We start from the raw sequence: 13436 nt of genomic DNA on the forward strand, positions 1-13436 counted from the left end.
AGAGGAGGTGGCAAAGTAATGGGGTGAGTAGATGGTCTGGGAAGGGAGAGCATTTAGGTGAAAGACCAGGAGTTAGGACTAGACTAGAACATGAGTTCAAAGGGTGAGATGAGGAGAGGCTGCTTAGGTGCTTAGGGAGAGCTCGTAGCCTAAAAAGAGCCAGAAGTAAGAGTTTTACCCAGCCAAGACGAAGTTCCTGTGACAGCTTAACAAGGGTGGTTTTTAAAGAGCGGTTAGGGTTAGTTCTTTCTACCTTACCTGAAGATTGAGGGTGGTAGGGAATGTGGAAATGCCAGGGGATGTCTAGGGCCTTAGAATTTGAGAAACCTGGGAAGTAAATTCAGGACCATTGTCTGACTGGAGGGAGGCTGGGACACCAAATCGGGGGATAATCTCTTAAAGGAGGAGATCAGAGACTGTCTGAGCCCTTTTGTTAGTTGTGGGAAAAGCCTCTACCCACCCTGAGAAGGTGTTCACCAAGACCAGGAGGTACTTGACATGTTTGACAGCAGGCATGCGGGTAAAGTCAAGTTGCCAGTCAGTTCCAGGAAGGGAACCTCTAGCCTGGTGGGTAGAAAAAGGGGGGCTATGATACCTGGAGTTGGGATCTGATATCTGACAGATTTTGCAAGAAGCAGTGATAGATTTTAAGAAACTTAAGTCCTCAGGAGTAGGCTAACGATGAGTCTTAACAAAATAAGACAACACTTGGCTGTTAGGATGAAAGAGTTGATGAAGATAGGACAGAGTTTGATGAGTGTCAGGGGGTGTAGGTGGGGATGTGGGTTGCAGTGTAAGAATGTCCTGGGGAGGGTGAGATGAGTCTAGACCCCTAAGGGCTGCAGCTCTAGCTGCCTCATCAGCTCGGTTGTTTCCCTTGGAGACAATAGAGTCGTCTGTCCGGTGGAATCTGCAGTGGACAATCCCAATAGCTATGGGGAGATGGGAGGCCTTTAGCATGGCCATAATTTGGTTTGCATTAGTTACTGGTCCTCCTTTTGTGGTAAGTAACCCATGCTCCTTCCAGATAGCAGCGTGGGACAGGAGGATTTGGAAGCATATTTGGAATCTGTGTAGATGTTGAAAGATTGTCCCTGTGCCAGCTGGCAGGCACAGGTAAGGGCTATTAGTTCAGCCTGTTGGTTGGTGGTATGAGCAGGAAGGGCCTGTGCCTCCACCACCTTGGTGTCTGACACTATGGCATAGCCAGCTTTCCTGGCTCCTTCATGTAGAAAGGAGCTTCCATCTGTATACCAGGTATAGATGGCTTGAGGCAATGTGCCCTCCTGTATGTGTGAAAGATGAGGTAGTAGTTCCTCTAAAGTTTCAGTGCAGGAGTGAGATAGGGAGTAGTTAGTATTAGGTTGAGGAAGAAGATTGGAAATATTAAGAGGTGGGCATGATTGAAAGTTGAGGGTGGAGTCTTCTATTAGAGCTACCTGGAGAGAAAGAACCCTGGAGGGTCTGTAAGCCTTTATAAGTTAGGAGCTGTGACAGGTTGTGAGAAGAGAGGACAGTTATGGGAAATCCCAAGGTTAGTTTCTTTGACTCTCGAATAAGGAGTTCAGCAGCTGCTAAGGTACGAATACAAAGTGCCCATCCTTGGATGGTTAGATCTAGTCTTTTTAACAAATATGCTACAGGTGCAAAAAATGGTCCCAGTTTGTGACCTAAGACTCCAAAGGCAAATCCCCCCTTTTTAGTTACATAGAGGGAAAAAGGATGAGTCAGGTCAGTGAGATGTAAGGCTGGGGCCTTAAGGAGAGATGGTTGGAGCCTTTGAAAGGGCTTGGTAACAGGTTTGAGAAGAGGTTCCTGGGTAGGGTCTAATGCTGCTTCATATAAGGAGCAAGAAAGCAGGGAAAAGGAAGGAACCCAGGAAAGCAAAAAGCTAGCCATTCCTAGGAATGATAAAATCTCTGCCTTTGTAGAAGGAACAGTTAGAGACTGAATCAGATTCTTTCTATCTAAGGTAATAGCCTTGTGGGTTGGGGTAATTGTTAGTCCTGAATAGGTGACCTGAGGAGTAGACAGTTGGACTTTAGAAGGTGAGACCCTGTAGCCCTGACTGGAAAGGAAATTTAGAAGAGCAGAGGTGTCAGCTTGGCTAATCTCTAGAGAGGGGCTACAGAGGAGGACATCATCTACATAAAGTACAATCTTAGATCTAGGGAGAGATAAAGAGAGCAGGTCAGAAGCCACAGCCTGGCCAAATAGGTGTGGGCTGTCCCGGAATCCCTGAGGTAGAACAGTCCAGGTAAGTTGGGTAGAAAAGTGGGTGTCAGGATCTGTCCAGGTAAAGGCAAATATGCCCAGTTACTGGGTGTCTAGAGGGATAGAGAAAAAATGCATCCTTGAGATCTAGGACTGAAAAATGAGAAGTCCATGAGGAGATAGTAGAAAGAAGTATTTAAGGGTTAGCCACAACAGGATAGAGGGGACCACTGCAGAATTAATGCATCTGAGGTCTTGAACCAGGCAATAGAGACCATTAGGTTTCTTAACTGCTAGTACAGGGGTGTTAAAGAAGGAAGAGGTAGGGAGAAGGAGTTTTTTCCTTAAGAGGTCAGAAATGATAGGCTTAAGTCCCCTGAGGCTCTGGAGGGAGAGAGGGTATTGAGCTTGGGTGATGTACCTGATAGGGTCCAGTAACTGGACGACAACAGGAGAATGGTGTTTAGCAACAGAGGGGTTCTGGACGTCCCAAACTCAGGGGTCCACCCAAGAAGCTGGTAAGGGAAACAACATATTAGTGTTAGTAGGTTGACTGGCTAGAAGAAGGAGCAGAGGAACTGCTGGTGAGTTTGGGTTTAGGCGAATTGGGGGAGCAAAGGAAATAGAAGCTCACAACTTAGCTAAAATATCCCTTTCTAATAAGAGGACAGGACATGTAGGCACTACCAAAAAGGAATGGGTGAGAGGTACACCCCTAAAACTGCAACTAAGTGGGGGAGTCTGGTGGGGAAGGTAAGGGTTGTTCTCCTACTCTGACAATAAGAAAATGCAAGGTGAGGTGGGTCCCCAAAACTTCATCAGGACCAAGTAAGTGGCCCCAGTGTCCAAGAGGAAGGAGATGGGTCTTCCACATACCATAATATCTACCCGGGGCTCCCTGCTAGTGATAGGCGTGGTTAGGTTGAGAGAGCTCAGGGCCTGTCAGTCCTTCATAGCCAATCCTAGAAGGTCAGCTGAAGGGTTTTCTGGGAGTGATGTCCCTCTGTTCTGAGCGACATGAGAACAATCAACACCCCAATGTCTGTTCTGATGGCACCTGGGACACAGTCCCCTTGGCTTGTTGGGGTTGGGTCAAGCCTTTGCCCAATGACCATGTTGACCACATTTATAGCAGGAGCCTGGTGGTCCCTTAGCTTTCAAAGACCAGGAGTCTGGGGTAGCGGCTGAGGCTGGTCGGAGAGACTTTGCCAGCATGTGGTATTTCTGTTTTCGGGCTTTCTCATCTCTCCCATGGAACAACTTGAAGGCCCAGTGCCAAGACTTCTGCCTGTGGAGTTAGGGGCCCCCTCTCCAATCGCCTAAGTTTAGCTTTTATGTTGGGGTAGCTCTGGAAAAAAAAAGTAGGCCATCAGAAGTTGCTTACCTTCCGGGTTTTCAGGGTCCAGATTAGTATACTGCAATAAAGCCTTTGTAATGTGTTCTAAAAACTGAGACGTTCTAAAAACAGGGTTTTCCTGTTTGTCCTGGACAGCCTCTTGGAGTTTCTCAAAGTTTACTGGCTTTAAGGCTGCCTTTCTTAGGCCTGCCAAAAGACATGTTATAAATCTATATCTAGCTAAGATACCACCTGTGGAATTATAATCCCATTGAGGATCCTGGTCAGGAACTGCCTCAGATCCCTTTGGATATGTTCCGTCTGTCTGATGAATCTGATCTGCATGCTGTTTTTTCATCTTCCCAAACTCGCCTACATCCATCAGGAAGTAAATTGCTAGTAAGAATCATATGAACATCATGGAAAGTCAAGCTATAAGATTGAGTAATATACTAGAAGTCTTTAATAAAGGCAGAGGAGTTAGAGGTATAGGAACCCAGTCTGCTTTCTATTTGAGAAAGTTTGCTTAGTGAGAAAGGAACATGTACTCTGACAAGGCCATCTACTCCAGCCACTTCCCTCAGGGGAAGGACAGATGCTGGTTTAGGTGTCCCTGGAGGAGAAGGAATTGTAGGTTTAGCTGTGGCCTTAGAACGTGTGATAGGAGGGGTAAAGGTCGGAGCCAACACAAGGCGATTAGCATAGACTGTAGCTGGCACAGAAGGAGGGGAGGGGTCTGGAGAGGTTGTTTGAGTTAGTAGCCTTTGAGGTATCTTGGTGAGCAGAAACCGAGGCAGCAGTTTGGGTTTCGGTGTCATGTAAACAGGTCTGCAACAGAAGGGGGCATGGTTCATCAGCTGCATCTAAGAGTGTTGTGTCATTTAATGAGGGTTGAGTAGGTTCCATGGCTAAAAGGACCTGGGGTGGGGAACAGGCAGAATACATGGAGGGATTAGAGTGGAGGTAGATGAATGATTGGATATAGGGAAACTCTTTCCATTTACCAGACTGCTGTATGTATGTATAAAAGACCCTTTAAAATGACTGGGTCTAGTGTGCAATTAGGTGTTCATTTTAAACCATTATCTAGAGGATACCAAATCCAGACTTTATTGCAGAGATGTATCAATATGGAAGGCCTCAAGTCAGGCGTTAATTTTAGAGATCTGAGGTTCTTAAGGAGACAACCCAGTGGGGTGTCTGGGGGTGCGGCCAAAGACAATGTAGCACCCATTGGGTGAATAGGTGGGGGGCCTTACTGAGCTATTCGTATCTGTGTCCGATAGAAAAGTCTGTAATAAATCAGGCAACAGCCTAGATAACCAGGTCATCACGAAATTACCTAGGGGCCTCGGTGAACTCCTGGAGATTGCCGAAAGCAGTTTGACCTGGTACCAGGATTTCCAGCAGCTGCAAGAGCTCAGAGCAGGGAGGGAGACTGTAAACTGCTTGGGGGGGGGGGAACTCACCCAGTGGCCAATGTCCTAATTAGTAGTCCAGCTAGAAGGCCAGTCATATGGACTGGGGCAAACATATGCCTAGACCTCTCAGCCCAGGGAAGGTTGGACAGGCCTTATCTGGCATCTAGGATCCCTCCCGCCAATTGGAATTGAAGAATGAAAAATTATAAAAATCATTTTTATAGAATATATACATATATAGATGCTTTTTAAGTTCTTTTAGGGACATGGAAACTTTTCTCTGAAACAAGCCAGGCCAGTTTCAGGAACTGGCTGTAAAGAATGAAAGTCATTCAGGTGGTAAAAACACAATGACAGGGCTGTGGCTCTACGGCTGGAGCTAGTGAGAAATAGTTAATAGATAGTTGACAGGGTAGGGCAGTGACATGGTAAAACCACATTTTTGAGGAAAATGATTGTACTGAGTAATTTCAATGGCTATTAACCTTTCAGGGTGGGTTTCTCTGGAATGTTTCGCTATTCTTATGTTATGTATCCTTGGCAACCCATCACCCCCTTCCCACTCTCCTGGTTTGTGGTTTTTCCCTTTAAAACCCTCCTCAGACTGGCGGGTGGGGTCGAACTCTACTTCTGCGTGAGTATGTATGCCAACTCTCTTCCCTAATAAACCTCTGCTGATTGCATCCAGGTATGATTTCTTGTGATTCTTGGGTGGTCGTGATTTCCACCCAAGACTTGAGGAAGGGTCTCCCGAGTATGGGGGTCTTCAGAATCTCTTTACCAATCAATATGCCAGTGTGTGTTTGCAGGCTTATGCCGTTTGGTATCAGGAAAATGGAACTGAGAGGTCCTTGTGGGCCTGTCTGGCTGCCTAACCCACGTGGCAGAGTATCACGTGGTGGGCTGCAGCCAGAGTTAGTTTATAGCAGCTGTGGAAATTTATGTGGTCGGTGATGGCAGGTAGCAGCGATGGAGTCCACATGGCGTAGAGGTGATGGAGGTGGAGATAGAGGCAGGCCATGTGGTGTCAGTCCTGCCCGGTTACAGCTATCAGCCAACCACAGTTCAGAACAGACCACTCCAGATCACACAGTTCCAAGGGGGAAGGGGTTTATTTAGGAGATAGGGCAAAGGTGTGGGGAAGAAGGTGGAAGGATAAGAGATCGAGGTCAAGGGGTCCTGCCTGTTTTATATGGGCGGTGACATAGTATCTCCTAGGTAAAGGTGAGGTAGCCAGGTGGATTCTGGGAGTGTATTGCAGTTGCCTTGGCAATGATGTGTGTGTGGGGGGGGTCCCATAGATGTGATGTCACTGGGTTTGGAGCCTGAGACTGTAGAGTGAAAAATTATAAAGATCTATATCTATATCTATATCTATATCTATATCTATATCTATATCTATATATCTATATCTATATATCTATATCTATATCTATATCTATATCTATATCTATATCTATATCTATATCTATATCTATATCTATATCTATATCTATATCTATATGGGCTTTTTCTTTACCCTAGACCTGAGCAAAAGAATGCAAGTTCCAGAAAGCAGACTGAATGTAAGATTTTCACTGCCCCGGGTGGAGGACATTATCCCTGAATCAGAGGACACTTGCTGGATTGAAATTCCACAAGCCTCAGGGTGGGGAAGGCCCAAAGCAAGAACACACATTCCTGACAATAGAGAAAGATGCAAGTCATTTGGGTGATTCCAAGAACTAGCTAACTTTCTACTGTTCTTGGTTACCCCTTCCCCCCTTGAGGTTTTCCCAGTGTTACGGCCTGCTGATGTTCAAAATTTGAAAAAAAAAACAAAAACAAAAACAAAAAAACAAAAAACAAAAAACCAATCATGTGTAACCACTCGAAAATTCCTTCCTTTCCCCACTCCATGCTATAAAAAAACCCTTAGCTTGCTGGCCCTTTGTCAAAATTCTGTTCCTGCATGGATGAGCAGTTTTGACCATGGCTAGCTAACTCTCCCCAATAAACCTCTGCTGATTGCATCCAGGTATGGTTTCTTGTGATTTTGGGGTGGTTGTGATTTCCTGAGACTTGAGGAAGGGTCTCCCGAGTTTGGAGGTCTTCAATACCAATATCACCTACCCCTCACTAAGGTTTCTCTTTTTGGCATTAAAACTGGATCAAGGAATTTAGTTGGGATCTTTCCATCTTGTTGGAATTGGGCCTCTGCATCCAGGAATTTGTTCAATAAATGTTTCTTGTTTTTGCATATTGTTTAAGTCTGGGGTATCATTCTTCATTGATTCATGGACCCTAACACTCTGTTCTGATTCACAGGTGAGCAGCTCTGACTGACCAGTAGGAGACTTGAATGTCGGAGATTCTTCAGAAAGCACCTGGAGCATTTTAGGAGAAAAATGAAAGATTCACACATACCAAAACGATAAACATGAAGGAAAGAGGAAATATCATGACAAATCTCTCTTTCTTCTGTGAGATGTGAGATTCATTCACACATAGTTCCCACACATGCAGAGTTGCTTTCCCTTGATTCCTGAGGAAGAGCTTGGAAGACTGAAAGAAAACTATTAAAAGAAAATATAATGGGTCCCATGAAAAACTTATATAAAAAAAAAAAGGGCCCTGTAGATTCCTTCTCCCTAACCTGAGTAGCTGAAGCTGCCGCCTTCAGGGTTTGCCAACCAGAGGCCCAGTTAATCAGTTAACAAAGAATGCAGAGTTACAGGACATAGGGCTGCTGAGTCTTCCCAGCAATGAAGATAAGAGAGATAAACATCCACCTGCAGGAACTGCACCCCGCCCCCATGGACCGGTTCTGGCATGATGTTCAAAAATTAGAAAACAACCAATCGTGTGCACCAGCGTGAAAGTTCCTCCTTTTCCCCATCCCGAGCTTATATTAACCCTAAATCCCGGAGCCACATGGTCGATGCCCCTGTCTCCTACATTGAGACATGTGTCATCCCAGAACGTTCTGCCATTAAACTACCCCGTGTTCTTGCAGCAAGTTGGTCTCTCATGTGTCCTTTGGGTGCGTGTCATCCTGTGACTTGAGTGGGGTCCCCTTTGGGGGGTTCCCGAGCCTTTCACTATATGCTGACCTACACAATCCAGACTTCTCTAGCAGGGGTCTCTGAAAACCAACAAACAAACAAACAAACAACTTGGACACAGATTCTAGGCATTCCCACACCTGCCAGAAGTCCACAGTCACAGTAACTACTAACAACAAGCTACCGTAGGAGGTCTTGGTCCAAACTTAAAAGTTAAAATTCCACTGTCCCAGGACACATTCTGGAGGGACCACACTCCTTAGTCAGAGGACACTGGCTGGATTAACATTCAGGGAAAAAGGGAGAGGCTGATTAACATTCCTCACACCACAGGGGAGGGAACCCACCTGCAGGTGAGGAAGGCCCAGAGCAGAGAGACATTCCAGGAGAGGGGCCCAGGATGGGGGTGGTCAGGAAGCCTGGCCCTTAATGTAATAAACCTGGGCAAACAAAAGACACTCATCATCATGAAGATAATGTGCAAATCTTAGTCACCTAGAGACTGGACATGAGAAGGTCAGCCTTTGTGGCCTGGTGTACTCTGTATAAGAACTGCTCCTGTAGAGTGAGAAATTATAAAGGCCATTTTATGAAATATGTGTAGATTCTTTGCCCTTAGACCTGGGCAGAAAAGTGCAGATTCCAGAACGAGGAACTGAAAATAAGATTTCAGGCCTTCACTTCCCCGGAGCACATTCCGGATGAGAGGACATTATTCCCTGAATAAAGCCTCAGGCAGTAGGCCCGCCTATGGGTGGAAGAGGCCCAAGGCAGGAAGACACATTCCTGACCATAAAAAATACAAGCCATCTAGGTGGGGCTGTGACTGGAGGAAATGAGAAATATTTTGTAATGTATAAGGGACAGTGACTTGGTAAGACCACATTTTTGAGAAGAATGAGGGTGCAGAGTGATTTTCACATGACTCTAGATCATTTGGGCTAGATTCCTCTGAAATGTTCAACTGTTCTTGGTTACCCCTCTCTCCCTTGGTCTTCCCAGTGCTATTGTAGAGTGAAAAATTATAAAGGTCATTTTATGAAATATGTGTAGATTTTTCGCCTTACAGAACACGGAACTGAAAATAAGATTTCAGGCCTTCACATTCCAGGTGAAGGACACTTGCTGGATTACATTCCTCAAGCCTCGCCCAAGGCAGGAAGACACATTCCTGACCACAGATAAAAGATGCTGCTACCTAGGTGGGGCTATAGCCGGAAAAAAGCAAAGATAGTTAATCTGAAATAGTTGGTAAATGGCAGGATAGGACACAATAGCATGGTAAAAACCACATTTTTGAGAAGAATGAGTGTGCAGTGATTTTCACATGACTCTAGATCGTTTGGGCTAGATTCTCTGAAATGTTCCACTGTTCTTGGTTACCCCGCCCTTGGTCTTCCCAGTGCTATGTTCAAAATTTGTAAAACAACCAGTCATGTGTAAGCACTCGAAAATGCCTTCCTTCCCCCACCCCATGCTATAAAAGACCCTTTAACCCACCACTTGGGGCCAAAACCTTGTTCTTGGAGCTAAAGAGCTTGTCGTTTTGACCGCTGGCTTACTTCCCTAATAAAGCCTCTGCTGATTGCATCCAGGTATGGTTTCTTGTGATCTTTGGGTGGTCGAGATTTCCGGAGGCTTGAGGAAGGGTCTCCCAAGTATGGGGGGGTCTTCACTATGTTCAAAATTTGTAAAACAACCAATCATGTGTAACCACGCAAAAATGCAACCAATCATGTATAACCGCGCGAAAATGCCTTCCTTTCCCTACCTCATGCTATAAAAGACCCCTTAGCCCGACATTCGAGGCCAAACCTTGCTCTTGGAGCTAGAGAGCTTGTGGTTTGACCTCCGGCTAACTTCCCTAATAAAACCTCTGCTGATTGCATCCAGGTATGGTTTCTTGTGGTCTTTGGGTGGTTGTAATTTTCTGAGACTTGAGGAAGGGTCTCCTGAGTATGGGGGTCTTCACTCCCAGCCTTTGTTGGTCAGGGTTCTCTTGCCTGCATGCAAGAGAGCCCCAGTGCACCTGCATCATTAAACCTCATGTTGTTACAAGGAATCCTCTGTCCCTGTGTGACTCTGCGGGAGTGAGTCCCCTGGGTTGGATCTTAGAATCCAACATTCCAACACTACAAAACAAAAACCAACAGTTTGGTCACAAATGCATGGACACAGTGCTTTTCTTGAACAAAGGAGACATTTTCCTGATGTAAGTCAGCAATTGTAATTATTCAAAAGGTGATTTCCTATTTTGTTTTACTCTATACTGGGTTTTCTATCTATGAAATACTGTGGTCTGCTATCTTCCTCTCACAGCATGCATCCTGGGCTGCCCTATACTTGTTAGGTCTCAGAGAAAGCAAGAGGAATGGGTGAGGTGCCTATTAACATATCAAAGGTGACATCTGTGGCTAGGTGCTTTCCTGGCTCCTGCTTCCTTTCTTGCCTGCTCTCCTCCCTTCTCTTCCTTTATCCACACCCACCCCTCCTCTCATGGCCCAGTTCAGTGTGGGCCTTTCCAGATGCCTCTGGCTGTTTTCTCCCTCATAGCCTAAAGCCCAAAATTACCCTGTAAGTGACGACCCCCATACTCGGGAGACCCTTCCTCAAGCCTCCGGAATCGCGACCACCCAAAGATCACAAGAAACCATACCTGGATGCAATCAGCAGAGGTTTATTAGGGAAAGAGCTGGCAGCCAGCGGTCTGACCAGGTACTCGCGCTGGAGTCAAGGTCCGACCCCCTCGGCCAGTCCTTGGAGGGTTTTAAAGGGAAAAACCACAAACCAGGGGAGTGGGATGGGGTTGTTAAAGATACAAAACATGAAAACAGTGGAACAATTCAGAGGTATTCACTCTAAATGATTAGTGTCATGTGGAAATCGCCCTGCATTCTTCTCAAAAATGTGGTTTTTTACCATGCCATTGTGCCCTATCCGGCCATTTCAGATTGCTATCTTTACTTTTTCCGGCTATAGGGCTAGGGCCCCACCTAGGTGGTAGCATCTTTATCTGTAATCAGGAATGCCTTCCTGCCTTGGGTGAGGCTTGAGGAATGTAATCCAGCAAGTGTCCTTCACCTGGAATGTGAAGGCCTGAAATCTTATTTTCAGTTCTGTAAGGCAAAAAATCTACACATATTTCATAAAATGGCCTTTATAATTTTTCACTCTACATTCCTCACTTTTTCCGATTTGGCTATGTTTTTAATCATAAAAACTCAATTATTAATAAGTCTATTCTCACCCCACTTTTTCCGATTAGGATCTTTAGAAAAGTTTAAACTCCAGTGTCATCATAATTACCATTTTCTTGACCCAAAGTCTTATATTGGTGGCGCAACACAAAAAGCTGAACAGCATTTATCCTTTCTCTAACAAAAGTTACTAATCTATTTTAAATGTAGGGGCCTATGGTTAAGAGCAAAAGTAAAATCACAAGGGGTCCAGCAAGGGAGGATTGAACCAACTCTCGAATCAAAGTTGCTGTGCATCTCTATTTTGTCTCTGGTCTAACTTTTTTCTGAATTTACTCTCTGGTCACTCTTGAATGGTCTACATAATAGTAACATTTTTTCTTAGAGCAGCACACAGACTTTCTCCTTTAAGAAACAGCAAGTCTAGTAACAACTTAACTTTGTTACTGACTGTTCTAGGGCTCTCAAATCCACATCAGTGGCAGCCCTCAGCTGATGAAAGTAATGAGGTGTCTGTATCAATGTAGTTACACCTGTCTCTATACCTATGGCCACTCCTAGTCACAATGTAACAGCTAGAGTCAAGGAAAATAGGCTGTCTGCAGAATCATCTAGGGTGTATCTCAAACTCAGTTCAAGAGTACCTGCAGGATCTAGCTGGACAAGTACACAATAATCTTTGTTTTCATCAAAGATAGCAGTGGAAACACATGGTGTTAACCCGGAGCTGTAAGTCTACCATTTATCAATTTTAGGCACTAGGTATCTGTTAGCAGGGGTTCTTGGGCTCTATTCTATTGACTAGGGGTTTCAAAACATTTCCTTTTCTTTGTAGCACACTTTCAAAGTTGTCTTCTGACTTTTCCACATTTTGTGGCACATAGCTGTCTACATAAGCACCATCTGCCTAAGAACAAGGTACCTTCCTGGAATGCTGGGAGTTCTAATGCTTGGGAAAATAGCAATGCCTCATAGGAATATGGTGTGGCCTATAGGTTTATCCTTATAAACCTCTGTAGCATATGAGCAGAGTCCACCTCTTGGTCACTATTTAACATTTAATAATGCTTGCTCAAATGGTGGAATTGCTTTTTTGCCCTGCAAATCAGAGCATTATCATTACCTACAATAAACCCTCTCCTCAGACATACCTTTGAGCAGTCGTCTTCTCATTTTCACTCAGCCCTAAGGTGTTATGTTAACAACTAAGCATATGAAGATACATGTCTGAATGCTGAATTTACATCAAAGAGAGCACGAATCTAAGATGGAAATCTGATACAGAGTAAAACTTTGCATGGTGATGTTCACAGCCATAACTATGGTGCTTTATAATGTATATATTCTGATTCAGTCAATGCACACTGATCCTTATATAACTAATATCTACAAACTTCTCTGGGGATGCCTATGCCTCAAGTCAAAGGCCCCTCTCTTGAATAGGGAAATGGTGGGGCAGGGGAGTTAAGAAAGCATGGTTGGATTGAAGTTCAAGGAGCTTTGTGACTAGTGTAGCAAAGAGAACCCTGTGTGCAAACTACACATACCACCAATGGTTATTTTAGAAAAATATTCTGGTAACCATAAGAAAAATAGAAAAAAGACACCTTAAATCATAGGATCTCCAATTTCCTCATAATGATAGATATCCACGACAGAATTGTGAGAGTGAAGACCCCCAAACTTGGGAGATCTTCCTCAAGTCTCAGGAAGTCACGACCACCCCAAAATCACAAGAAACCATACCTGGATGCAATCAGCAGAGGTTTATTGGGGAGAGTTGGCTAGCCAATGGTCAAAACTGCTTGTCCACGCAGGAACAGAATTTTGACAAAAGGCCAGCAAGTTGAGGGTTTTTTTTTTTTTTTTTTTTTTTTTTTTTTTTATAGTATGGAGTGGGGAAAGGAAGGAATTTTCTCGTGGTTACACATGATTGGTTATTTTACAAATTTTGAACATCAGCAGGCTGTAACACTGGGAAAACCTCAAGGGGGGAAGGGGTAACCAAGAACAGTGGAAAGTTAGCTACTTCTTGGAACCACCCAGATGACTTGCATCTTTCTCTGTGGTTAGGAATGTCTTCTTGCTTTGGGCCTTCCCCACCCTGAGGCTTGAGGAATGTTAATCCAGCAAGTGTCCTCTGATTCAGGGATAATGCCCTCTACCAGGAATGTGTCCCTTGGCAGTGAAAACCTGAAATCCTACATTCAGTTCCGCCTTCTGG

The sequence above is a fragment of the Arvicanthis niloticus genome, chromosome 30 (assembly GCF_011762505.2).
Source record: "Arvicanthis niloticus isolate mArvNil1 chromosome 30, mArvNil1.pat.X, whole genome shotgun sequence".
NCBI lineage: Eukaryota > Metazoa > Chordata > Mammalia > Rodentia > Muridae > Arvicanthis > Arvicanthis niloticus.